At 40.5% G+C, this 27,944-nt stretch overlaps 1 pseudogene; it reads left to right on the top strand.

Annotated features, from left to right (window-relative positions):
- Positions 1-9,182: 9,182 nt before the first annotated feature.
- LOC143664348 (uncharacterized) overlaps positions 9,183-27,944 on the top strand; it is a 54,138-nt pseudogene continuing 35,376 nt past the window's right edge.

Below are 27,944 nucleotides of genomic sequence, written 5' to 3'. Positions count from 1 at the left end.
CCTAGAAAAGCCATGTTTTAATCTAAATCCCATTTCATAAAGGCAGAATAATCCCTATTCAATACTGTATGTTTGAAACTGTAATTGCATCATCTCTCTGGAGATGTGATTTAATCAAGAGTGATCTTTGGGTGGGTCTTGATAAGTTTCTGGAGTCCTATAAAAGAGGGAATATTTTGGAGAATGAAGGGGACTCAGAGAGAGCATAGCAGAATGATATAACCATGAGAAGCAGAGTCTACCAGCCAGCGACCTTTGGAGGTGAAGAAGGAAAATGCCTCCCTGGGAGCTTCATGAAGCAGGAAGCCAGGAGAGGAAGCTAGCAGATGACGCCGTGTTTGCCATGTGCCCTTCCAGATGAGAGAGGAACCCTGACCGTGTTTACCATGTGCTTTTCCAGATGAGAGAGAAACTCTGATTGTGTTCACCATGTGCCCTTCCACTTGACAGAGAAACCCTGAACTTCATCGGCCTTCTTGAACCAAGGTATCGTTCCCTGGATACCTTAGATTGGACATTTCTACAAACTTGTTTTAATTGGGACATTATCTCAGCCTTAGAACTGTAAACTAGCAATTTATTAAATTCCCTTTTTTAAAAGCCATTCTGTGCCTGGTATATTGCATTCTGGCATCTAGCAAACTAGAACATGGACTAACTATAATACCTCACTAATGTGGACTAACTATAATGTGCAAACTCTGAAAATTGAATCCGAGAGTAGAGATTGTCAAGGGAAGGCTTATTATAAAGATTCCTTGGTTATGAGCTCTTATAGCAGTCACATCTAGTCCTGAGATGTACCTGTTATTTTTAAATTCTGAGATGCTGAGCTCTTTCTGTATAACCTGGTCATTTCCTGGAACTGCGGACATCTGTTTTATACCTGAGATTCAGAGCTAGAATTCTGTAGCTATGAAAGTCAGCATTACCTCATACAGCAACTATTAAAGCTGAAAAAGATCAGACTTCAATAAGAGATAAGAATGAAGCAGATCTGGTTAGGACTAAGGTAAGTCAGAATATAGGGTAAAGGATGATATTGACTGTGTTTTCAAACTTCAACTTCTGTAAGAGACCATAGGAAGTGATGTTTACTGTGTGCAATATTTACATGTTCTGTAGCACACTACCTAATTTTAACATGTATGGTCAATTCATTCGAACATCAAAATTATATGGAATCTTACATAGGGAATGAGATCTTATTGGTCTGTATGGGTTAGTGTGATGCCCAAATATATCCCAGAGTATTTTGAGCCAAGAATAAAAAAGTATTTGCAGGTCCCTTTTCTAGTTTGTTAGCTGCGAGAATGCAATATACCAGAAACAGAAGAGCTTTTAAAAGGGGGAATTTATTAAGTTGCAAGTTTACAGTTCTAAGCCTGTGATAATGTCGCAATTAAAGCAAGGATATAGAAATGTCCACTCTAAGGCATCCAGGGAAATATATTTTGGTTCAAGAACATTGATGAAGTTCAGGGTTTCTCTCTCAACGGGAAAATCACATGGCAAACATGGTGACATCTGCTAGCTTTCTCTACAGGCTTCTTGTTTCATGAAGCTCCCCCAGAGGCGTTTTCCTTCTTCATCTCCAAAGGCCCCTGACTGTGTGGGCTCTGTGGTTCTCATGGCTCTCTCGCTCTCTCCAAAATGTTTCCTCCTTTAAAGGATTCCAGTAAACTAATCAATACGCACCTGGAATGGATGGAGTCACATCTTCTGCTAATCAAAGGTTAATAAGCACAATTGGGTCACATCGCCATGGAGATCATCTAATCGAGTTTCCAACCTACAGTGCTGAATAGGGATTAAAAGAAATGGCTGCCTCCATAGATGAATCAGGATTAAAGCATGGCTTTTCTAGGGGACATAATCCTTTCAAACTGGCACAATCCATTTGGGGAACTGGGGAAAAATGTGAAAATATTAAACTTCCCCATCTGAGGAATTCCTGATATTTTCACAAGCATTGCAAACTACCAATTTAATAGGCCAAGCCTTCAATCTTGGGGCTTGCCCTTACGAAATTATTCCTGCAAAGGAAAAGCTAGGTCTACTTAAAATTATGCCTAAAAGTAACCCACAGAGAACCTCTTTTGTTGCTCAGATGTGGCCTCTCTAAGCCAGCTCAGTACACAAATGCAATGCTCCCCACCACATTGTGGGACATGACTCCCAGGGATGAAAATCCACCTGGCAATGTGGGACATGACTCCTGAGGATGACCTGGACCCTGCATCATGGGATTGAGAAAGGTTTCTTGATGAAAAGGGGGAAGAGAAATGAAACAAAATAAAGTTTCAGTGACTGAGAGATTTCAAACAGAGTCAAGAGATCGTTCTGAAGGTTATTATTATGTATTACATAAATGTCCCTGTTCTGGTTTGCTAGCTGCTGGAATGCAACACACCAGAGACAGATTGGCTTTTAATAAAAGGGGATTTATTTCATTAGTTCTTCAGAGGAAAGTCAGCTAACTTTCATCTGAGGTTCTTTCTTACGTGGGAAGGCACAGGATGGTCTCTGCTGGCCTTCTCTCCAGGCCTCTGGGTTCCAACAACTTTCCCTGGGGTGATTCCTTTCTGCATCTCCAAAGGCCTGGGCTGAGCTGCGAGTGCTGAGATGAGGTATGCTGAGCTGCTTGGGCTGTGCTACGTTGTGTTCTCTCATTTAAGCACCAGCCAATTAAATCAAACATCATTCATTGCAGCAGGCATGCCTCCTAGCCGACTGCAGATGTAATCAGCCACAGATGAGGTTCACGTACCATTGGTTCATCTCCACAGCACAGAACTAGATGCCTTCACCTGGCCAAGTTGACAACTGAAATCTAACTACCACAATCCCTTTTTAGTTTTTAGTGTACTGCAATAGCTAAAAGGAAATACATGAAACTGTTGAACTGTAACCTGGTAGCCTTGACTCTTTTTTTTTTTAAACTTGTTTTTACTTAGCACATATAATTGGATCCATATAATGAAATGTTCACATGATACGACACTATCTTCTGATGCAATTAGAGGGATGGGACATTTTTGTTTTATAAAATTGTTATAATTATTTTCAGTGTAATAAATAGCACAAAAAGATTACGTAATCTTGCATGCTCCTTTCTTTTCACATTCAAATTTTAAAATGAATGTATTAGTACATCTTTTATGCTGCACAATACAAATGATCATTTTCAAACCTTTCCTCTGTCCATTGCACATTCTTCAATAAACACCAAAACTGAAAATCACTTTCCTGACACATGTATATGTATCTACACGCAACCAAGCTGAGAAACAAGAACAAGAAAAAGGTAACCTTTGCTTAACTTTTTTCATCTATGTCTTCTCACTGTTGTCGTCACAATAAATGATGTCACTAAATAGGAAAACTTGGTTTGGTGCTGCAGGAGTCTGGATTTCAGTGTCTTCTCTCTACATCTTTTTTCTAACTTTTCTTTAAGAAAAGGTAGAATGGTCTAATAAAGGTAATCAACAGTCTCTGGAAAAATCTTTTTCTGCCGGAAGGGAACACAGGTACCTTTCAGCTTATAAAATTCATTGTGAAATCAGATGGAAGAACATCAGCTATGGTGCTAGCAAGATCTTCAGAATCTACTTCGTTAGCACCTTCCACCTTTATTTCATACACCCTCTCAATAAGGTGGACTTTCAGTAGCCTTGATTCTTGAAGATGACTATACAACTAGATAGCTTTTAGTGTGACTGTGTGATTGCGAAACCTTGTGGCTGACACTCCCTCTATCCAGCGTATGGGCAAATGAGTAAGAAAATAGAGGGCTTAAGGGATATGGTATGTTTTGGGTGTTCTTTTTATTTTTATTTTTTTTTTTTATTAATGAAAATATTCAAAATTGATTGTGGTGATGAGTGGCCAACTATACAGTGATACTGTGAACCACTGATCAGACACTTTGGATGATTATATGGTAAGTAACTGTATCTCAATAAAATTGTATAAAAATAATGCAATAAAATAATGTCTAAAAAAATTAAAAATAACCCCTCACCCCCTAAAAAAATCCATCCACAGTGGCCTGATTAAAGTATGGTGCATCAATACTATGCAGCTAATAAAAACTGGTAAATTTAAAGAATGTTTAGCATCAAAAAAGTATATTTATGATAAAATGCTAAATGAAAATAGGATATAATATGAAATGCTTTTTATAGTCACATCTATGCGTTCATTCAATCAGGGACAAAGAAAGGTTTCACAACAGTGCAGCTAGCAGAGTGAAGCATCATGCAGACACATTTCTTTTATCAAAATAGTCTTCAAAATGTTTAGGCTGAGCTTATAATAAATGATAAAAGAAATCATTGAACTCGTGCATATTAATGCTGAGATGGTTTTAACTTTTTTCCTCCTGGTAAAGTATTTTCTCTGCTTAGAGACTAATCAGCTTTCTATTCCCCCCAGTGAGTTGTTAAGCCTCCCAGCCTGTATTATTCCTTTATCTACCTAAATGTCCTGAGTGAAAGCACCAATCTTTCAACACAGCACCAAGGGAGACGGGGCTTGTACCAGTTAGCAAATCTCAGTGGCATAATGACTCATCATTGCCCTAAATCAAAGTGGTTTTTCTAAGAGAGAGAGAATTATAAGCCTAACCCCTGCTTTCTGATCTTAGCTAGGCTGGGGCAGGAGACATGAGCTTTAGAAATAAAATAAGGGAGTTCAGTAAGGATTACGGACTTACTGTGCATTCGTAATTGTACTGAAGCATTTAGTGCAGGGAATAAACACCCAATTTGCCCTAGATTCCTACAGCTGCTGTTACAAAGTACCACAAGCTGGGTGTGTTAAAACAACATAAATGTAAAGTTTCAAAATTCTGAAGGCAAAAGTAAAAAAAAAAAAGATGTTAGCTGGGCCATGCTTCCTTCGAAGTTTTGCAGGGAAGAATCTTTTAGCTTGGCAGTGGTTTCTGGTAACCCACTGTCCTTTCCGTCTCTTTATTTTATTAAGTCACCAGTGACATCAGATTAGAGCCTACCCTAATCTAGTTTAGCCTCAACTTAACCAATCACATATTCAAAAATCCCATTTTCAAATCGCATTCATGGGACCTGAAGTTAGGACCTGGGCATATCTTTTGGGGGGCCACAATTCAATCCCCAACCTCAGCCAATGACCACAGGTCAAGAGTCTGAATTGTGCACTTCTAACTGGGTTAAACCATTTAGTGCCGGGAATAAGCACCCAGGTTCTAGAGCCCACAAAGCCAGGATTGGATTCCAGATCTGCCTTCGACCCAACAGTGTGACTTCACTCGACTGCTCTGGGCCCCATCACTCCATTCTTTCATTAAGCTTCTGATATCAGGCCCTGTGGTGGGCAAAAGACAGAGAGGGTCCCTGCCCTTCAGAATCTTACAATTTACTCAGAGAGGCAGCTCCAAACAAGAAAATGAGTATGCTAATTAAATAATCCGTGCTTCTGATGAGTTTTATGTAGAAATAAACAGGGCCGGATCTTTGACTCATTTATATAACATATTAGAACAACTTCAGATAGGGTATTCAGGAAAGTTCTCTGTGGGAGTTGTCTTTTAAGTGAAGTCCTAAAGACTCGGAAGAACCCAATCTTAGAATAACCTGGGTAGGGTGCTCCAGACATTAAAAGAATGACGGGGGCATTAGCAAAAGGCCCATTTTATAGGACAGTAGTTAGGATTGACGAGGTAAGGCTCGAATGCCTGTTAGCAATGCTTCTTACTTAGATCTCCCTGGTAAGCAGCAGCCACTACTATCCCTGCTGATGATTCTTTATGTGATGTGAGGGAAGAAGCTCCCTCATTGAATGAGAGCAGCTGAATTTAAGTATTGGGTCTGCTATTTACCAGCAGAGACCAGCAAATATGAGTCTCCCTGTCCACAAGATGGGGTCAGATGTGCAATGTCAGGGGCGGGGCGAGCACTCTGCGATAGCAGTTATGATGATGGCAATGACACGATGATTCCAGTTTTGTGATCTTAAGCAAGTAACTTGACCCCCAAACACGCCATTTTCATTATCTGAAAAAAGAAGGCAAAGGATGGACTAAATGTCTGCTATGACCACGTAGCCTTAAGTGACATCAAGGAATGGAGAAGCAGAGGCACTTATCACAGGGTACTGTGAGTGCGAGAATGTTAGGACTGGGCAAGAAAACGATTTGACCACAAGGTGGCAGTAGCACACAACATGCTTTATTTAGGTGCGGCTTGGACAGGTCGCAGGCGGGTGGGGGGGGCGTTCCCTCTCAGCCAGAGACCTCTCAGAGACGTTAGTGCAAGGGCCCACCCAGAAGGGCAAGCAAGGGCACTCCAAGGGGGGACAGAGATCACAGAGACAGCTCACATTGCTAGGTGATGGGACGGCATGATCTCTGGTCAGAGATCTCTGAAGGCCAGAAGCAGTTTGGGGTCTTTACAGTCCCAGGGCTTATCTTACCTATGACTAACAAATGTTGGCTACAATTTTACAGTGTATGCAAAGGAGGTAGGCTGTCAATGGCTAAAAGCATCCTTATTTAGGGTTATCTTTAAAACAAATGAAATTGTAGGAATTTGAATTTGGCTGCTGGTGAGCTTTTGGGCTTAAGGGTCCTAGTGCAAAGAAGTCAAGTACATGAACCAAAACACAGAAGGCATCTTTGGTTCATTTACATAACATATAGAGATTCCTATAGAAATCCCCATCTCCTGGCTGTTGCCTGGCATGTACATGGCTTTCATGACTGGACTGAGCTGAATCGAATTGAGTTCCTGCTCAAGACTCTAGTCTAGGGTCTTTTGCATCTTTGGGGGCTGAAGACATCACAGCTGAGGTTGCCTGTGAATCCAGGAATGAAGGCTGGAAAGACATATTTAGGCTTTCTAAGAAAGTATGTTCTGATACACCATCCCTTGCTCCCATCTGTTTTCCCCTTTGAGACAAAAACCTCACCCTCCATAATCCTCTGACTTGTCTCCTTTAATACCTGCCCATAAGCTCACTGCCCCTGGTCATGGTGAAGGTATCAAGCATTTGAAAAGCAAAGGGGACACTAAAATTTGAGTCTCCCCCTGCCCAGATAGCTGCAGTCCCCTGTGCAGACTTTGTCTTCCCCAAAAGGAATACACTTACCTCAAAGCATCACTGATTCGTAATGAAAATAGAAAACATTTCGTACCCCACAGAAGGTGACTTCCTAACGTGGTCTCTGGTACAACTTCCTTGTCCTTGCCCATCCCCAGCCCTGGGTGCTCAAGTCTTCACTCCAACTTCTCCTTGTTATGACCCAACCCCACTCAACCAGTCATGATGCCAAGCTGCACCTATCAACAAGCAAAAGTAGCTGTACTTACTCCACCCACCTTCCATAGAGAGTGTGAGGTTAGGGGGCAGCAAATATTAAAAAAATAATAATAACTGCCCTTTTTTGTCATGCACTCTCTAAAAGGGCAATGCATAATTTTCAGGCCACATGTTTGTCAAATGGTTCCATAAGAATCTTTGTCAAATCCTTGTTCCTTGAGAATCATTAAAGCAATGAAGTTGCAACAGATTGTTTTTAGTTCTGAGAGAATAAAAGGGTGCTCTTAGTATATGGTGAGCAAATTGAAAAATATATATCTATGCATGGGTGTGTATGTCATATATATACATATGACAGAATACAGAGGGAGAAACATGATTATAAAGGTGGAATGTGAAATAAAATGGAAAAAACTTCTGGGTGAATGACACTAAGTTGCTATGACTTCATCTCATGTAAGAAAGGATAAGTAGACTCTATTGAGAGTTTAAAATAAGCTTAAAAAGAACACCAAGCAAACCCCAGCATCTAGCATGCTTGTCATCCTTTCTCTTGAGAAGGGTAATTGCCCCTGATCTCTTGCAGTTACCTTTTCTCTGAACCCAGCAAGGATAATCTCAAGTGCAAAGTGAGATTTCTGAGTCACAGCAATAATGGAGGAATCCATGGTTCAATGGGAAATTGTTCCTCTCTTAGAGTGACCTCTAAATCCTGCTTCTAATCCTGAGTGGAGGAAAACATATAAGTCACTGTCAGTCTAGAGATACTTGAAACCTATTGAAGGAACTGACCGTAGAACTGAATGAGATAAAAAGCTCTTGCCCAAAGCGATTGTCTCTTGGGTCTCTGACCACCCCCCACTGGAGAGGGAAACTCTAGTCAGCAGGTGACAAATGAACAGTGAGTCCATATCTGTCCCATCCCTAGTGCTTAAGACCATGATAGGAGTAAAGTGTTACTTTTTCCGCCTGTTCTAGTTTGCTAGCTGCTGGAACGCAATATGCCAGAAATGGAATGTCTCTTAAAAAGAGGAATGTAATGAATTGCTAGTTTACAGTTCAAAGGCTGAGAAAATGTCCCAATTAACACAAGTCTATAGAAATGTCCAGTCTAAGGCATTCATCCAGGAAAAGATACCCTGGTTCAAGAGGCCGATGAAGTTCAGGGTTTCTCTCTCAGCTGGAAGGGCATGTGGTGAATATGGTGTCATCTGCTAGCTTTCTCTCCTGGCTTCTGGTTTCATGAAGTTCCCCAGGAGGCATTTCCTACTTCATCTCCAAAGGTCGCTAGCTGCAGCATTCTCTGCTCACTCTGAATCTCCAATTCCCCAAAACATTTCCTCTTTTATAGGACTCCAATAAACCAATCAAGACCCACCCAAATGGGTGGAGACATGTTGTCACCTAATCCAGTTTAACAACCACTCTTGACTAAATCACATCATCCAGGGAGATGATCTGATTAGAGTTTCAAACATACAGTATGGAATAGGGGTTATTCTACCTTTATGAAATGGGATTTTGATTAGAACATGGCTTTTCTAGGGGGCATACATCCTTTCAAACCAGCATTCAATTCCTATCAAAGCCTACTATGGAAGATGGTGGAATAGAATAGGTCGTGTTCACCCCAGCTCCAGAGAACATTGAGAGCACACACTGGAAGGTGACTGGGACGTCGATTCCAGGGTAAGCCCCAGCCCTCAGGAGTACACAGAAGGAGATGGGGGCAAGGAAGTCAGCTAAGCCACATTCCCTACCCCTGACCCACGACTCACCCCACACCCCACCCACCTGAACCCTGCCAATCCTCCCCCGCCCCGCACCACGCTCCAACCCCCTCACACACACACACACACACACACACCTGCACATCCACCGCCATGAGCATGCATGCCCGCCCCAGCCCAACCCACCTCTATGGTGCAAGTGCACAGTCTCATACCACCCCTCCAGAGACCCACCCACCCACGCACCCACCTCGACCCCCACCTCCTCCTCCCTGCCCCCTGCAGGCAGTCGCTGGTGCATCAAGGCTGCAGGCACTCACCTTCATACCCAGGCCATACCCAACCGCAGCCCAGACAGTCGCACAAACCTGCCCCACCCCTCTGAGCTCTGCTCACTTGTATATCAGTGTAAGGTGCTCCCAGATATGTGCACGGGTGCATCTCGTCATGATGCCCAGCTCTGGGCAAGTGCTGACCTGCGCATCCAGGCCACATCCACAACCCTGGCTGCTGCCCCTAAACTCTGCACATGTACACCCCAGGGCCAGCCCCCAGACCCATGCATGCACACAGCTACATCCTCCCCACCACCATGTGCCCACGCATTCATACACTGACCTCTTCACACATGCACACATGCACCCTTGACCCACCCCCAGCACAAATGCCCTGCTCCCATACCTGGCAAGTGTTCAAGTATGAATCTGTGCTACATAGCCCCTGCCCTGAACACATATGCACCTCAGCTATAAACTCCACCCCCACTCCCGCACCTGTGCAATCTGCCAGGCCCCCTGACCACCCGACATCACCGCCCCTGACCCACGTCCCACAATCCCCATGATATCACAATCCCCCTGGACACTTACCATGCAAGGACACACCCCCGACCTGCTCTCCCTTTGCCCCAACCTCTGTGCCACCTAACCTCCACCCTGATACCCATGACCCCCACACTCCATGCACCCACCTACATACTGCCCACATACCAGCCCCAACACATACAGTCAGTCTCCTATCCACCTCCTGCCACACCCTACCTCTGTGTTCCCCACACCGTACTCTGCTCCTGCTCCCCAAGGCCTGCCTGAGCTGCACTCTGTCCCCACAGCCCCCACATCACGCCTCCACAATCCTGCACCAAGCACCCTATGCTCACAGGCACCATTGTAGCATCCCAAACCTATGCCTTTCCCTGCACTGCAACCCATCAACACACTGTTGTGCCCTGCTCTACAGCCTGCATTCTGCTCCAGTCCATCCCACAAATACAAAGCGTTAGACTACTGAAGGAAATCAACTTCCAAAGTAAACCTATCAAGTTATTTACATGCTTTGAAGGCAACAGAAGATCACTAAGCATATCAGGAGGCGGACAGATACAGCCCAGTCTAATGGCCAAAATAAAACACTGGAGAAAACACAGACTTTGGAACAACTAAACAAAGATATTCATATAACACTACTAAATGGATGGCTAATGACATAAAGGAGATCATGAAGACACTAGAAGAGCACAAGGAAGAATTGGAAAGAATAAATATAAAAATAGCAGATATCACAGAGATTAAAGATACTGTGGCAAAACCAAAAATATACTAGAGACACACAACAGCAGATTTGAAGAAGCAGAAGAAAGAATAAGTGAGCCAGAGGACAGGGCAACTGACTTCGAACACACAAAAGAGCAAATGGCAAAAAGATGGAAAATTTTGAATTGGAGCTCAGAGAAATGATGGAAAAAACAAAGCACACAAATATAAGAATCATAGATGCCCCAGAAGGAAAAGAGAAGAGTTACAGGCTAGGAAGTTTAGGTCAGGATATAATGGGGGAAAACTTCACAACCCTTATAAAGGATATAAATATACAAATCAAAGATGCCCAACAAACTCCAAATTGAATAAATTCAGATAGGCCTTCCCCAAGACACATACTAATGAGACTGTCAAATGTTGAAGAGAAGCAGAAAATACTGAAAGTGGCAAGAAAAAAAACAATCTACTACATACAAGGGAAGTCATATAAGACTGATTTCTGACTACTCAACTGGCACTATAGATTTGAGAAGACAGTGGTATGATTTTTTAAGACACTGAAAGAGAAAGATTTCCAGTGAAGAATTCTGTACCCAGCCAAATTATCCTTCAAAATTGAGAGAGGAAAAAAAAAAAACTGAGGACAAGATTAAAATTTTCACAGACAAAAAAATGCTAAAAGAACTTATCAACAAGAGACTGACCCTACAAGAAATAGTAAAAGGAGTTCTGCTGGCTGAAAAAAAAGACAAGAGAGAGAGGTATGGAGGAGGGCACATAATTGAAGAGTATCAATAAGGGTAACTTAGAGGCTAAAAAAAGAAAGAGGGAAAAACTATATAGATCTGACAAATAAAATCCAAAGGATAAGATAGTGGATTCAAGAAATGTTACTACAGTAATAACTTTGAATGTTAACAGACTAAGTTTACCAATTAAAAGATACAGATTGGCAGAATGGATTAAGAAGAATAATCCAGCAATATGCTGCTTAAAAGACTTATTTTATACACAAGGATTGAAAGTCAAAGGACGGAAAAAGATGGTCCATGCAAACTATAACCAAAAGAAAACAGGACTAGCTATACTAATATCAGACAAAGTAGATTTTAAATGTAAAAACATCATAAGAGACAAAGAATGACACTATATATTAATAAAAGGGACAATTCATGAAGAAGAAATAATAATCATAAATGTTTATGCTCTCAATCAAAGAACTCCAAAGCACATGAAACAAACATTGGCAAAAATGAAGGTAGCAATAGACATTTCAACAATAATAGTAGAAGATTTCAATACACCACTTTCTTCTATAGATAGAATAACCAGACAGAGTATTAACAAGGAGATAGAGGACTTAGACATAACAGATACATATAGGTCATTACACCCCAAACATCAGGACATACATTCTTATCTAGTGCTCATGGAACATTCTCCAGGATAGATCATATGCTGGGACACAAAACAGGACTATAAATTGAAAAACACTGAAATTATTCAATGCACTTTCTCTGATCACAAAGGAATGAAGATGGAAATCAATAACTACCAAAGAATAAGAATTTTCACAAATATTTGGAGATTAAATAACTTACTCTTAAACATTAAGCAGGTCAAAGAAGAAATAACTAGAGAAATCAGTAGCTATCTGGAGAAGAATGAAAATTAGAATACAACATATCAGAATTTATGAGATAAGACAAAAGCTGTGCTGAGAAGGAAATTTATTGCCCAAACGCCTATATTAAAAAAGAAGAGCAAGCAAAAATTGAGGACTTAACTGCTCACATGGAGGAACTTGAGAAAGAAATCAAACTAGCCATGGAACAAATAGAAGAAGAAAAATAACAAAGATTAAAGCAGAGTTAAATTAATGGGAGAACAAAAGAACAATAAAAAGAATCAATAAAACCAAAAGTTGGTTCTTTGAGGAAAATCATTAAAATTGATGGGCCACTAGCAAAGCTGACAAAGAAAAAAGAGAGGATGCAAATAAACAAAATCAGAAATGAAAGGGAGTTGTTACCACAGACCCTGAGGAAATAAAAAATAATAATAAGAGGATACTGTGAACAACTCTACACCAGCAAACTAGAAAGCTTTGATGGAATGGAAAAATTTATGGAAACACACAAACAAACTACCCTGACTCAAGAAATACAAGATCTCAACAAACCAATCACAAGTAAAGAGATTCAAACAGTCATAAAAAAAAATCTCCCTACAGCAAAATTTCCAGGACCAGTTGGCTTCACAGGGGAATTTTATCAACATTCCAAAAAAAACTAGCACCAATCCTGCTCAAACTTTTCCCCCAAAAATGGGGAAAAGGAATATTACCTAATTCATTTTGTGAAGCTAACATCATTTTAATACCAAAACTTGGTAAAGATGCTATAAGAAAGGAAAACTACAGACCAATCATCCTAATGAACATAGGTGTCAAACTTCTCAACAAAATATTGGCAAAGTAAATCTAACAACACATTAAAAGAATTATACACTATAGACCAAGTGGGGTTTATACCAGGAATGCAAGGATGGTTCAACACAAGAACATCAATTAATGTAACGCACCACATTAACAAATCAAAAGGGAAAAATCACATGATCATCTTGAATGATGCTGAAAAAACCTAAATTGTAAGGTCTGATAGCAGTCACATTTAGTTCAAAATGGTAATTATTATTCTGGATTTTGAGAGGTTGTTTGATATACATATAATCTAGTATTTAGAGATAAGAATGAAGCAGATCAGGTCAGGATTAAGGTAATTCAGAATATAGGGGTAAGAAAGACATTGTCTGTAGTTTAGAACCTCATCTACATTTTGAGACCAAAGGAAGAAAGGTTTATTTTGTCCAGAACCTAAACTTATTTTCTGTAGCACATAATCTAACTCAAACTGTCTGAATTGATCATTTAAACAACCCAAACACAGGGAGCCCAGATTAATAATGAGGGCCTTAAGTCCTGTATGGCTTAATGTAATGCCTGGATACATCCCAGGGTATAGTAAGCTGATAATCAAAAGGTATTGCCAAAGTCCCTTGAGAGATGAGAGAAACAAAGAGAGAAAAAAATATGGAGCTATTAAACTTTACCACTGGGAAATCCCTGATACTATATCAAACATTACGGACATCTAAATCTGTAGGTCAAGCCCTTGATCTTTAGGCTTGCTCTTGTGAAGCTTGTATATGTACTGCAGAAGCTTAGCCTATCTGTAGGTATGCCAAAGAGTTACTTCCAGAGGACCTCTTTTGCTGCTCAGATATGACCTCACTTTCTCTAAGCCCAATTCTGCAGGTGAAATCATTGCCTCCCCACTACCTGGAACATGACATCCAGGGGTTAAAATCTCTCTGGCAGTGTGGGAGATGACCCCCAGGTATGAGTCTAGCCCTGGCACCATGGGATCAACAATGCCATCCTGACCAAACGGGGGAAAAGAAGTGTAACAAATAAGGTATTGCTGGCTGAGAGAGTTTAAATAGAGTTGAGAGGCTACTTTGGAGGTCACTCTTATGAAAGCTTCAGATAGATACTGTGACATACCAAAACTTGCCAAAATTCAACCAAAACCATTCCAATCAACCCTAAAGAACACCTAGGGCAATATATAAGATTCTACAAAGGTTCCATGCACTAGGGTAACTTTCCAGAAACCTACAGCCTCCAAATGGGTCTCTGGATCAGATGAGTCCTGAAATGCAGTGGAACCAGCTTCTTCAGAATACCAACTAGTTCCATCCCCCATCCCATATTTTTGACAGCATTAAAAGTTAGAATGGGCATAGCCCAAATATCCCTAAAGAATGGGAGAAAGATCAAAGGTAATGGTGGAGTTACTTAGAGAAGGTAGGGTTTAACAAATGAGTATGACTGCTGAATCATTAAAGTGATGTTTCTTTTAGTCTCCAGTATCTTAGTGCAGCTAGAAGAATAAACCTAAAATCATGGAATTTTAACCGATACCAAACTCTGAAATCTGTTTTACAATTAATTGCTGTGATGTGCTTTGAAATGTATTACTTTTTTTGTATATACATTATTTTTCCCACAAGAAAAAAGAAAAATCAATTGTGATGATAAAAAAAAAAGAAAAATTCCTTCCAGCCTCCAGAGTTCTGCAGCAGCTAGAAGGAAAAACCTCAGATAATGGAACGGTAACCCTTGACAAACTCTGGGATAGGCAACAAGTAGTTTTGTAACTACTTGTTGAAGATGCTTTGAAAATTGTTGCTTTTTTCTTTCTTTGCTTTGTATATATGTTATTTTATACAATTAAAAAAAAGAGCCTACTATGTGCTCCCTGCATGGCCAGGCACCTGATACTCAACAACTAATATGTGCCACCTTCATATTCCAGCCTCTGGTGGTGGCGTACAAAAGGAAAAAGCAGATAAAATCTTTTAACAAGTAACCTGAACCTAGTTGGGGTGGAGGGGAGAATGAATAATTTAGCAAAAAACTACTAAGTGTGTATTAGTGTTTTCCTGGGGTGGTCCTCTTATATACTTGTTATCCCAAAGAATTGTTGATAGCATCCTCTTTTACTTTCAATGATGTCCTGGCTTGGAAAATAAAATGTTGGCTATTCTACAAGGAAGATAAGTACTGAACTTATCAAAATGGTAACCAGACAGCTGCGGTGTAAGTGGAATGTTGGGGAAGAAATCCTGATTGGAATAGCTTGAAGAAAGCATGGGAGAAGAGAAATGGAGACCGTGAGTGTAGATGACTCTTTTGAAGAGTTTTTCTCTAAAGGGGGGAGTAAAAATGGTATGATAGTTGTTGGGAGTTGAGAGAGTGTGTTTTTAGTATGGGAGAAATAAGAGCATGTGTGTGTGTGTTGATGGGATTAATCCACTAAGTGAAAATATTGGTGATGCCAGGGCAGGACGGGCTGACAGGAGCAACTATTGGAGCAATGTCCTTGAGTAGAAGGGAGACGAAATCTAGTGCAAATGTGGAATACCTTGGATAAGAGAGAGGACAACTCATTTATTGTAACAGGAAGGGAGATGATGGATGGCTTGATGATGGTCATAGATAAATAATGGATTAGATAGAGAGATGACAGATAGATAGATAGATAGATAGATAGATAGATAGATAGATAGATAGATAGATAGATAGATAGATAGATATAGATGATAGGTAGATAGATAGATAATGCAGAGACCTAAGGCCCAGATCCTCCCTCCATACTGAGAATAAGTTTCTGCATGTAGCTGCCCACAATGACTGGGGAGAAGTTACAGGTCATTTAGACCTCTTGGGCTGTTAATGTACAGATGGTATTATAAACAAAGCATTGAAGCTTCCCTCCCTCGATCACTGTTGATAACAAACCTCTAGATCCCTGTGTCACAAGACCCTGCTGAAACTCTATTCTCATATCCTTGTCCTAAACCCTTATAAGCTGTCCCCTGTGCTCCCCACCCTTTGCAGAGCACTAACTTCCACTTCCTGACCAACCATCACTGGGAATAATTTTCTCCTGTTCAATAGTCTTAATACAATTTACTTCAACTCTGTGTCTGACATGTTCTTTTGTCTTAGGGCTGTTCTGATGCAATGCCTCTAAGAGCTGTGTTGGAATAGAGAGAGATAAAGAAAGACAGAGAGAGAGAGAGAGAGAGAGAGACAGAAAGAGAGAAAGAGAGAGAGAGAGAAATAGGGAGGGAGGGAGGAAGACAGAAAGGAAGGAAGGAAGAAATAGGAAAGAAGGAAGGAAAGAAAAAGAAAGAAAGAAAGAAAGAAAGAAAGAAAGAAAAAGAAAGAAAGAAAGAAAGAAAGAAAGAAAGAAAGAAAGAAAGAAAGAAAGAAAGAAAGAAAGAAAGAAAGAAAGAAAGAAAGAAAGAAAGAAAGAAAGAAAGAAAGAAAAAGAAAGAGTGGTAGTTAGGTTCAGGTGTCAACTTGGTCAGGTGATGATGGCCCATTGTTATGTTTCTGTGGACTTAAATCATCAGCATATGAAATTCATCTTTGGCTGATTACATTTATGGTCAGCTAAGTGAAGTGCCTTCTACAATGAATGAGGTTTAATTTAATTAGCTGAGGGCCTAAAAGAGGTCAGAAGAGAGCATGGCTCATCTCAGCACTCGAAACTCAGCTCAGACATTTGGAGATGCAGAAAGGAATTGCCCTGGGAAAGCCTTGGAATCCAGAAGTTAGGAGAGAAGGCCAGCAGATGTCAGCCTGCTTCCAATTGACAGAGAAACTCAGATGAAAGCAAGCTAACTTGCCTCTGGAGAACTATGAATTATTAACTAAATAAATCCCCTTATTAAAAGCCGATCCATGTCTGATATGTCGCATTCTGGCAGTTTTAGCAAACTAAAGCAGACAGACAGACAGACAGATAGACGGATGGATAAACTGTTAAGGTCGGGTCAGATGAGATGAGGTCAGGTTCAGATAGTAAAGTATATGTGTTGGCAGATGCGGGTAGAAGTTCTCTTCATATTTCTCCAGTTTTCTCAGCAAAATAACAAGGTCTTCTTTGGAGGCAGGATTGTTAGAGTTTAGAAGAAAGAAGTGAAGGGGGCATATGGTGATCTTGGAGAGAAGAAAAGTGAATAAACGTGGGAAACAGAAAGATCGCTTGACAATCTTGTTCTGTTTGTGGTTGTAAATGTGAAGTGAGAGAGTCAGCATGATTAGGGGTTTTCTCTCCACCCATATTCACTTGCTTGGATGCACACATAAAAGAGGTGGTATTCTAATCAGCTGTAGGATTTTGGCAGACAACTACATTGAAATTGCAAGGGAGAGAAGGTATATGCAAGGCCACGATTAGAATGTTGAACTACGGATTATAAACTGGGTAACGAGAGATGTGAGAGGCATGAGAAGGGTGAATGACAGTGGAAAGATGGTAGAATCATTTAACTGAAAGTCCTGGTAGGGTCCAAACGTTGGATTTGGTTACTGTTTTGGTTTGTTAATGCTGCTGGAATGTAATACACAAGAAATGGCTTGGCTTTTATAAGGGAAATTTATTAAGTTATAAGTTTACAGTTCTACGGCCATAAAAATATCCAAACTAAGACAGCTAGATAAAGATAACTTGACACAAGAAAGGACTGATAACAGGGTTTCTCTGGCAGCTTGGAAGGCACAGGGTGATATCTTCTAGCTTTCTCCCCAATCTTCTCATTTCAGAATGGCTTCTTCAAGGGCATTTCTTTTTTGCCTCTCCATATATCTCTCTCTGTGTTGGCTCTTAAGCTTTTTTCAAAATGATTCTTTTTCAAAGGACTTTAGTAAGTGACCCACCTTTGAGTGGCTGGAGACATATCTCCATGGTAACCGTCTAATCAGAAGGTCCTTCCCACAATTTGGTGGGTCACATCTCCATGGAAACAGCTTAATCAAAAAGATCCCACCCAACAATATGGAAGATTAAGGAACATGGCTTTTCTGGGGTACACAATAGTTTCAAATCAGCACAGGCACTAAATCTAAAGAGATAGGAAGGAGAGCAGAGAGGTAGAAAGTGAACTTATGGAGATGTGTGATTACTGATCATGAAAACAGGGTATGAGCATAGGAATGGGCACAACACATGAAGAGAAGACCATGGATAACGAGCAGGTAAGAAACCAAAGGGTTTGTGTATTGGAAGGATTCGCTCATTGATTAATCAATTTATCTTGGGTGGTATTATGTACCAAGCACCATGTCAGTTCTTAAGGATACTTGGAAGGGAAAGACACATTCTCTGTCTGCGTAAGGATAAGACACCACCTCATGCAAAAGCCAGACTCATAATGATAGAATGATGTGATAGGTGGTAATATCCTGGGTTCTCTTGAGAAAAAGTAATGACTGGGCTCTTCTGTAATTACCAGGCAAGTAGATGTACAAGGGAGAGACTCAAGACAGGGAAGGCAGAGGAAGGGGAATCACTGTTTTTTGGTATCAATCTTGCGTTAAGAAAAATCTGCAAATTACATATGTGGTGCACTGATTTTTAAAAAATTAAGAAATAATAAAACAACTTGTATGGTCAGTTTACATGAATACCACAGTTACATGGAATCTTGAATGGGGCATGAGATCTTGTCAGTTTATACAGGTTAGTTTGATGCTCTGATATATCCCAGAGTAATTTGAGCAGAGATCAAAAAAGTATTTGCAAAGTCCCCTTGGGAGACTGGGAAGAATGGAAGAAATATTAAACTTCCCCATCTGGGGAATTCCTGATATTCTCGTAGGCCGTGGGGACAAGCAATTCAATAGGCTGAACCCTCAACCTTGGAGCTTGCCCCTATAAAGCTTATTCCTGCAAAGGAGAGGCTGAGCCTACTGATAATTATGCCTGAGTATCACTCCCAGAGAGCATCTTTTGCTGCTCAGATATGGCCTCTCTCTCTAACCAACTTGGCAGGTGAACTCACTGCACTGCCCTTCCCCCTACATGGGACATGACTCCCAGGGGTGTAAATCTCCCTGGCAATGTGGGACCTGACTCCCAGGAATGAGCCAGGACTTAGTATCATTGGAATGAGAAAGGCTTTCTGACCAAAAGGAGAAAGAGAAAAATGAGACAAAATAAAGTCTCAGTGGCTGAGAGATTTCAAATAGAGTTGGGAGGTTATCCTGGAGGTTATTCTAATGCATTATGTAGATATCCCTTTTTAGTTTATGGTGTATTGGAGTGGCTAAAGGGAAGTACCTAAAACTGTTGAACTGTCTTCCAGTAGCCTTGATTCTTGAAGAAGACTGTATAACCATATAGCTTTTACAATGTGACTGTGTAATTATGAATATCTTGTGTCTGATGTTCATTTTATCCAGGGTACAGACCAGTGAGTTAAAAAAAAAAAAAAGCTAAAAAAAATAAATAATAGGGGAAGATAAAGGGTAAAAATTGGTTAGATTGAAATGCTGTGGGTCGATGAGAGGGTGGGGTAAGTATGGGATGTATTGGTTCTTGTTTTTTCTTTTTATTTCTTTTCTGGAGTGATGCTGTTGTATCATGGTAAAGAATATAACTATGTAATGATATGTGAGCCACTGATTGTATAATATGATTGGACTGCACATGTGTGGATATTTCTCAATAAAAATAGTTTTCTTTTTTAAAAAAGGAAACAATAATACCTTGGGCTACCATTGGTAATTCTGATTGGGTAGATCCAGGGTATAACCTAGAAGCCTACATTCAGTCAAGCTCTCCAGATGATTCCGATTCCCAAATGAATCTGGTAAGCATTAGAACAGTTGACTGGCTCTCATTCAATAATTATATTTTGGATTGGCCACTCATGCAATCTCTGAGGCTGGGTTGGAGTCAAAGATGACCATCATAATCTTGTAGCACCCCTGAGCTTACCATGAGGCTTGCCATGAAGGGGCCATGTTGATTTTGCTCACCACTGCGTCCCTGGCACCTAGTTGAGTGGTACGCACGTGGTAGATACTTGATAAAGATTTGCTGATACGAATTTTAAAAGCCAATCTTGACTCGGTTTATAGATTCCATTCTTGGGAAAGCAAAGAGGAATGGCCAAAGAGTGACTAGTCTGCTCTATGGGTCTGAGCTCTGTCCCCGGGGTGGAAGATTTCGAACAGATGCTGCATGAATGCTGATCTTCAGCCTAGGAATCCTGCCTGTCAAATAATCTTGGACCCATTAATATTTTGTATTCTGGCAATTTTAATTAGTGGCTCCTTCTCCTTGGGAAAGAATGAAGTGCCAAAAGGAGAGGCAGAGGCAGCCCTGGTGTGGGAAGCTGGGCTGAAGTCCCTCTTCCCGTTACTAGTGCAATGAAGCCGAGTTGCAGAAGAATTTGAGAAGGGAACGTCATTTGGGATTTTCTGTGGCTAGTTCTTCCTTGTTGCATAATGGTCAGAAAAAGAGCTGGGCTCTCTAAGTTTTGCTTACATTTATTAAAATACAAAAAAAAATCCAGAAAGGAAAATGTTTAATGGTTGGAGTTAAGAGAGCATTCAGAAATAAATACTTACCATACAGGTAGATGGATCCTGTAATACAGATGTATACAAAAGAACTGGTTCCTAATTTTAATTTTGCCAGAGACGCAAATGGGCATTAACATTAAAATTGCTTCTGAGTGGAAAGGACATTCTAGGCAGAAGTAACAGCTGGAACAAAGGGGCTGAATCTTGACATGGGGTGGCAATTTTAGAAAACTACAGGTAAGTTATTCTGAGGACCGTAGCTAAACTCGGCCTTCTATTGGAGTCTGGCCTTAGCAGCTCCATGCTAACATCATCTGATGATGTTACAAATCACTTTGATCCCTTTCTGTCAATTCCCATCAGAATCACTTTGGGATTAAATCGCAATGACTACTTTGCAGAAAAAAAAGATCTTTGATTCCTTATGCTCACTTCAAAACTCCAAATCTCTTGATGCTTTCCCTTCTGCCCTGAGCTTATATTGAAGCAATTTCTTTTCCCTCTTGTTTTTCAGCCCAAGGCAGCTGGGAAGTCTTTGCTTGATGAAACTGAAGTTAATTGATTTCTCCATTGTCCTCTGACCATCTATTACCTGAGAAATAGGAGAGACATCTGCTTTTACAAGCAGAATCACCATTCTCCAGAGACTCAAGGTGTCAGGGAAATCTCATATTATTTTTCAACAGCATGATAGATATCTTTCTTTCTATATTTGAACCAGTTTGAAAAATTTCAAGTTTCTAAGAATATAGAAACTTTCCCAAAATTACAGTTTTGTTGTAGGATCATTCAGGGTGAAGTAGCCTCTTGCACTATAGCCCGGACATTAAAAGGTGGATTAGCTTTTCCGCTATTAGATCAACCAAAGTCACTGATTCGTACGCTGTGACTCTGTTACTTCAACTCTCTGATTGCCTGAATTATACAAACATAACACTTTCCATTCAGACATCTAGGATAGGGATCTCAGATGCATTTTTTATTTCTTCTCCTTCCTTACTCCTCAAATCCCTGCTATCAAATTTAGGCAGCTGCGGGTGCAACAGTAGTTCAAGGGGATGCAATAATAGTTCAGTGGTAGAATTCTAGCCTGCCATGCGGGAGACCCGGGTTCAATTCCTGGCAGTGCACAAAAAAAAAAAAATTGAAAAAATTTTTTTTCAAGAAACGGCGATGCAATAATGGGATATTCACATGGAAAAAGAATGAAATGTGACCCCCCCACGTACAGCATGCAAAAAAAAAAAATTCAAGTGGTGCTATTTGAGAAACATCTCCCCATCTCCTTTTTCTGGGCCTTCATTCAATAGATGCTTACTGAATGCCTCATGTTAGGGGACAAGATCTCTCCCGTGATTGCTTTCTAACCCACTTTACAGCAGGCTTGAGCGCTCAAATGGACACAAGAGCTGGGCAGGTGCCGTGACATGAGCTGATGAGTGGAAGGGCCAGGGACTGGTGGTGTTCCCCTGACTTCCTGGGCAGGCTGCTTGCTCATCTCACCACCATTTACTTCCATATTTCAAATCAAGATAATTATTCAGCTGTTCATATATTTTTTTAACATTATCTATTGACTCTCTCCTTGCAAAAACGAGGATTTAGATATCTGATTCCTTCTACGCAAACTGCATTCCTCCATCTCATCCTCCTACCACAGAAATATCACATTAATATAACTGTATAAATAATTCTAGGTAAGTCAAATATTGTTACTATGACTTTCTTTCCCGTGAATGGCTTTTTATTGCCCCAGGAGCTAATAATTGTCTATTTTTTTTCATTTGTTTAGTTTTCTACGTAATTAGCACTAATTCACATCTAGACTCGCTGTTAAAGTTTTAAATGCCTCTTGATGGGCTTAAAAATGGGTAATTTACTAGTTTCTGTTTTTTCTTGGATATATTCTTCCTGAATTTTCTGCTTTCCTACTTCAGTAGGGACTGATTGCTTCCTAAGCCTGTTATGCAACTTTCCCTTGGGATTTCCATGAAAATACCCCAGGAATACCCTTCAACTGTCTCATATACTGAATTCCCTATGTTTTGTAGCCCATATCTTTCTATCATTTTTGTTGTTTAATCCACTACTTCATTGCATTGGTGAAGAAAGAACACATGAAAGGTAATTTTTTAAAGATTTTGTTTGTTAGAAAGATGGATATTTGATTGGGTATGGAACTCTAGATTGGAAATCATTCTCTTTCAGATCTTGGAAGGTATTGTCTTCTGTTGTACAAGATTGCTGTTGAGAGGTGCAGGGTCCTTTTGATTTATTGATATTCTGTGTGATTTGTGTCTTCCTTCTGCAATACTTTAGAATATAGTTCAGTCAATATGAAAACTCATATCCCTCATTTATGAAAATGTCCTTGTTTTCTTTCTTTGATAAGGTTCTGACATTTTATTGAGACTCTTTATCTAACATACATCTTTGGGGAAAGGAAATGCTGATTTCTTCACCGGTGAGTGGTAACTCATTTACATTACTACTAATCATTGTACTAAAGATATTAGCCAATATGGTTAAATAAGATAAATCAATTAGAAGCATAGGAATGGAAAAAGAAGAAGTAAAATTGTCTCTATTTGCAGATAATAGAACACATACAAAGAATCAAAGAAAACATCAAAGAATCAATAATAGAACCAACTCAAAATAATTCAGTGAAATAGCAAGATATAAAATTGGCAATAAACAGAGGACATAATGGTAGAGAAAGCTCCATTTACAACAGCAACTAAAATACTTAGAAATAAACCTAACAAGAAATGTGCAAAACTTACAAGAGAAAGAAATTTAAATACTCCTGAAAGATACAAAAGAAGCTTTGCAGGGAAAGAAAATAAATCCATCTTCTGAGTAAATGAATATTCCAGTAAGAAAAGGCATTGTTAGAAAAACCATTCATGATGGAAATAGTACAATGTAATCATTCTTCTACAAATCATAGGCTGATGTCCCCAGAGAATGGTTCCATATCAAGGACCAAGTGTTGGTTTCTGCTACTGCAGTGGTTGTAGTCAGATCAGCCTTGGTGAATGGAAGTCCAGGCTGCTGAGCATAATTTCCCTCAACTGTGACACGAGACCACTTTTTTCATGAACCCATTGGACAATGACAGGAGTGGTGGGGAAAAGAGATTGATTGGTGTCCACCCAGCTTTGTCATCCAATCCACTTGATTACTAAAATCTCTCTCCTGAGGTCAACTTTTGGTGAGAGCATTCACATACTATAAAAATATCTTTATACGCTGTCCATATTTGAAGAATACCTCCAAAAACCTCTTCCCCAGGCTTTCTTGTCACCAATTTTCTAATTATGTTACTTCCAAGTCACTGACCATCTAAAGAAACCTTTATAATTATAGCCATGAATCAATGTAGATGCAGCCTCTGTGTATGTCTCCTTCCAGGTAAAATGAACAATCAGGTGCACTGTTCAAAACTCAATGCACAGGTGGGTGCAGGTAGGAGGATTTGCCTTCACCACTGCCCCTCTGAGCCACCTCAGAATGGGGCTACTGTATTGTACCTGTTCACTTTTGGGTGGTGCCAGCATATCATATAAGGCACAGTTAACCAAGGCTGAGATTTGTCTCTCTCAATTAGTCATTGGGAACTCCCCATGAGGCCATAGGTACACGTTGAGAGGAAGAAAGCAATGTAGCAGAGTGAGACCATGAGAATCTGGACCACTTCCTCATGCACCTTCTGCTTGCCTTCCAAGCCTGCTTGAGCATCATCACAAACATACCACTTTCATTGGATGTTGAAGTGCTGCCTGCATCCCCGACTTTACTCCTAGGTGGATTATACATCACCACCCAGTTCATGATGGGTAGCCCAGGTCATCTGGTAAGTAGAGGATTCATGGCATTGGTGCAGTCTCAGAGGAGAGCAGTTATCACAGAGACTGGCATGGATTTGCTTCAAAATCCTAAGGGTCTCAGGTGTGATTGTCCTAGAGGGGGCTGCCAAATATTTCAAACAGCATCGCTATCTGCCATGGACCCTTTAAGCATTGTCAGATGTGCTGTATCTTAGGGCCCAAGCGGTTAAGCAATTTATATGATAGCCTGGACCTGTTGCAGAGCCTTCTCATGTTCTGGGTCTCACTCAAAACTGGAAACTTTCCAGGTCACTCAGTTAATAGGGCCAAGTGAGGGACCAGAAATTCTGTCTTTTTCTTAATGGTAGAATAGACCAGATGCAGCAACTTGTCTTTTATCTTAAAAGAGATCTCTTGATATGTCCCGGACCAATGGAGCCCTAGAAATTTCACCAACATGGCAGACCCCAGAAGTTTTGTTGGATTTATTTACTACTCCCTCACATGTAGATGTCTAAAGTCGTTGCTACATCTTGCTCACAAAGTCAAAACAGCATGATATCATCAATGTAATGGACCAGCATGATGTCCTATAAAAAAGAAAAGACAATCAATTTTTCTGCAGACTCAGTTATAACCTGATACTGCAGAGTTGATATATCCCTGAGGAAGGACAATGTAAGATATATTTCTGGCCTTAATAGCAGAAAGAAAATTGCATTTGGTAGTCTTTACTAACAGATAGAGAGGGGAAAAAGCATGCAGTGAACAATAGCTGTATATCAGGTGCCAGATGATGTGATAATATACCCCAGACAAAAAACACACCTTGAACAGTAGCTGCAATTGAGGTTACCACCTGATTAAATTTGAAGTAAACTTCTGTAATTCTCTAAGATCTTTCTGTACACACCAGATAGACAAGTTGAATGGTTATGTGGTGGGAGTCATTACCCCTGCATGTTTCAAATCCTTGATGGTGGCACTAATCTATGCAATTCCTCTAAGATTACAATATTGTTTTTGGTTTACTATTTTCATAGGCTGACACAGATCTAGTGGTTTCCACTTTCTCTTTACTACCGTAGTAGTAGCCCTCCCTCCATGAGTCAGGAAATCTTTAGGTATTCTGCCATTTGCTGAGTGTGTATATCACAACTTGCTTTTCTGGGACCTATTGGACACTGCAAGATAGGCTTGAGCCGAAATCACATTGATCACTTCACCTTCCTAAGCCCCTATTCTGACTGATGGATTAGAATGACATTTTGGGTATCCAAGAATTAGTGTCAGTTCAAAGCCAGGGTCCAGTAATCCCAGAAAAAAAAACTGATTATTTCTCCTTCCCTAATACACGGTCACCTTGTTAAAGAGCAGGAGGTCCCTTTGTGGAAGACTGGAAAAAATATTAACAGCAAACCAAGATCCCTTTTTTGGCAATGTGGCAGGGTTCTCCCTCCAGGGGACCTAGCCTTTCCTTCATCCAAAGGCTTCTGGATCAGTAAATTGGTTCAAGTCTGAGAATCGATTGAAGGACCATGACTCTGTTTTGCTCATTCAAGCCTAACTTCTGATCATTAGATCTAGAGTGCTTCCACTTATACAGATCAAATAAGACATTAGTAGGATGCTATATTAGGGTTCTCCAGAGAAACAGAATCAACAGGAAATATTCGCAAATTTAAAATTTATTAAAGTGTCTCATGTAACCATGGAAACGTAGAGTCCAAAATCTGCAGGGCAGGTTATGAAGCTGACAATTCTGATGGAGGGTATGGATGAACTCCACAGGAGAGGCTTGCCAGCCAAAGCAGGAAGAGAGCCTGTCTCTTCTGAATCCTCCTTAAAAGGCTTCCAGGGATTAGATTAAGCATCACTCATTAAAGATGACACTCCCCTTGGCTGATTACAAATGGAATCAGTTTGGATGTAGCTGAAGTGATCTTGGTTTAATTCTATGAAATGTCCTCATAGCAACAGACAGGCTAGCACTTGCCCAGCCAGACAAACGGTACCACCACCTGGCCAAGTTGACATATGAACCTTACCATGTCAGTCCACCTCTTGTCAACTTGGCAGCTACACACATCACCTTAAACCATATTTAATTTCTAAATAGAAAACAATAGAAGACACATTTTTTTCCCTCACCCAACAATACTCAACTGTCCTGCATATAACTGGAAACACATTAAATCTCTCCAGAATAGGGTGCAAGTCCTTGGGTAATACCAATTCTTAAACTTGATATCTTACAACTTAAATAGTATAACATAAACAAAATGGCATTACAGTGTTTGTTTCTGTAACTGATCACGTGGTCATAGTTCATATTTATCACTACCTTCTTCCACTACCTATTCCATGTTCCCTTTACCCTTAGCAAGCACTTCAGCTGGCCATGTTTCTTTGCCTGATGGAGTGACACAAACCTTCATTCATGAAGTTTCAGAGCCATTGGTAGCCCTGCCTGGAATGGGTTGTTGCAGTTTTGCATTGATTTTAATCACAGGGCATGGTGGTACTAAAAGACACCCTAAGGGATCTCCTATATTCCAGGAAAACTCTTCTTTACCACCAATGTGTACTTGCAGTCCTATTTCCCCATGATAGTCAGGGTCAATCACCCCAGCCAGTAATGTAATCCCCTTCTTGGCTTGTTGATCCAGGAGCATAAGTAGTCCAAAGTGACCAGGTGGCAGTCTTAGATTCCATTCCAATGGAATCATTGCTGTTTCTCCTGGTAGAAGCACCCTCCCCCCACTTTGGAACTAAAACCTGTAGACCATGAGAGCTCAGGGTTGCAGAGACAGGAAGCAAAAATTTTCCTAGTGGATAACTAGGGGTAATAGTGAGTGGTGCCACTCCCATTTCCACCCCTTGGTTCCTGGACCCATGGATCCTGACTATGGAAGAAAAAGCACCATACAGCAGATGCTGATTCAGAGCATACATAGCTTCCTGGAGAACATTACCCCAGCCCTTCGAGGTACTGCCACCTAGTTGGCACCATGATTTGACCTTTCAAAAGGCCATTCCACAGTTCTATCAGTCCAGCTGCTTCTGGATAATGGGGAACATGGTAAGACAAGAGAATTCCATGAGCATGTACCCATTCCTGCACTTCATTTGCTGTGAAGTGTGTTCCCTGATCAGAAGCAATGCTGTGTGGAATACCATGACAATGGATAAGGCATTCTGTAAGCCCACGGATGGTAGTTTTGGCAAGAAGCATTGCATGCAGGGAAGCATTGCATGCAGGGAAAGCAAATTCTCAAAATATCTGATCATTTCCTTTTCCCCAATGCACAGTTAACCTGGTAAAAGGACATTAGTCTCCTGGGGGAAGGCTTGGAGGAAGATTAACAGTATAGGTTTGTGGCAGTGTAACAGTGTTCTTCCCTATAGGGACCTGGCCTCCCCTTCATTCAAGGGGCTCTGGGTCTGTAAACTGTCTCAAGTCTGGAAATTGATTAAGGGGCCGTGACTCTGTGTTTTTGTAATTCAAGTTAGACTTCTGTTCACTTGACCTAGAACTCTTGTTTATACAGCTCAAACAAGAATTTAGTAGACTGTCCATCTATTTTATTTCTAGGCC

This window comes from Tamandua tetradactyla, chromosome 20 (assembly GCF_023851605.1).
Source record: "Tamandua tetradactyla isolate mTamTet1 chromosome 20, mTamTet1.pri, whole genome shotgun sequence".
NCBI lineage: Eukaryota > Metazoa > Chordata > Mammalia > Pilosa > Myrmecophagidae > Tamandua > Tamandua tetradactyla.
The sequence above is the reverse complement of the archived record's forward strand: the minus strand, read 5'-3'. Positions and strand labels throughout refer to the sequence as shown.